Source organism: Daktulosphaira vitifoliae, unplaced genomic scaffold (genome assembly GCF_025091365.1).
Source record: "Daktulosphaira vitifoliae isolate Bord-2020 unplaced genomic scaffold, ASM2509136v1 Scaffold_534, whole genome shotgun sequence".
Taxonomy (NCBI): Eukaryota; Metazoa; Arthropoda; class Insecta; order Hemiptera; family Phylloxeridae; genus Daktulosphaira; species Daktulosphaira vitifoliae.
The window spans coordinates 1-1,250 of record NW_026100099.1 but is presented as its reverse complement, the minus strand read 5'-3'; the positions used below and the strand labels follow the sequence as shown (position 1 = coordinate 1,250).

At 35.0% G+C, this 1,250-nt stretch overlaps 1 long non-coding RNA gene across 1 annotated transcript; it reads right to left on the bottom strand.

The window, feature by feature from the left end:
• Positions 1–175: 175 nt before the first annotated feature.
• Positions 176–817, bottom strand: LOC126909553 (uncharacterized). The gene is made up of 3 exons (XR_007705059.1): positions 553–817; positions 352–443; positions 176–245 (listed from the first exon to the last, which is right to left on the bottom strand). It is a non-coding gene; the product is annotated as an uncharacterized LOC126909553 (long non-coding RNA).
• Positions 818–1,250: the final 433 nt, after the last annotated feature.

Sequence of the window (1,250 nt, the reverse complement as noted above, 5' to 3'; positions counted from 1 at the left end):
TGAAAAAATAATAGTAATTAAAAATGTATATACATTTTATAGACTGATGTAGTACATATTGCACACCAATAAATGATATATAAAGCAAACTAATGATTAAAATGCAAAAGGAGGAACTGTATTTTAAGAAAAGTCAATAGAAATAAATTTTTTTTAACAAATGAAAACGAATTACCTTTGCAATAAATTCAAATTAAATCAAATAAATGACTGCCATCATCAATCTCTAGCTTACTCGTTACCGTCTAAAAATTACAAAATCAAATTAATTTATCAGTGCCATTACCAATATATATATTTAAAAACTATATTAATTAACGACCGACTAATATTGTATAAAAAAATATTTACCCGCGCAATAAATCCAGTTGTCCGTTAGAACCAATAGGCCGAGCCGTTATGGAAACATTCCTCGGGATACAACAACAAACGCCGTACAAAAACTATAAAATGGAATCGATTATAATTATTTGACTTACAACGGTTGTGAAAACGTCAAACGCACAGTTTTTTTTTTGTTGTTGTGTTTTTTAACGAATAAAAAGGCGTTACCCGTGTTAATAAATCCGTCGTGGATCGTTAGAGCCAGCAGCACTCTCATTGTCGACAATTAATAAACTACGTTAATCGCAATCGCCGTAAAATTACCGACGGCGAGTTTCGATTAATATGTACATATAAAACGGCAATAGCGGTAAAAGTAGAAAATTTACAAAATCACTAAATTCAATAAACGGATAAGCAATATTGAAATAACGACGGAACGTACGACGCACAAAGCGGTTGTGATAACGACCACGCGTTCGGACGTCGGACGCGGCGATAACGGCGAAAACAGTGGCCTAGTGGGAGACGCGCTCCCCTATTCGGCGACGTTTTCCGTTCCACGGAAATCGGAAAATCGCGAATTTAAGAAAACGTCGAAGGCGAAAAATTCGAACGAAGGTAGGAAAAGACGCGTAACGATAAGCGTCGTCGAACGGTACGGGAAAGGAGGCGATAGGAGAAAAACGGGAATTTTAAAGCAGAAAAAACGCAATATTTCTTCCAGACGGCTCATATTTAGAGGGGCTGAGAAAATAGTATATAGCGAGAGACGAGAGACTAGTATCTAGTATCTAGTATATCTAGTATATCTAGTATATCTAGTATCTAGCTATATACTAAAATAGTATCTAGCTATATACTAAAATAGCTTCACCTGGAAGAGATTTTACGTTTTTTCTGCTTTAAAATTCCGATTTATTTGT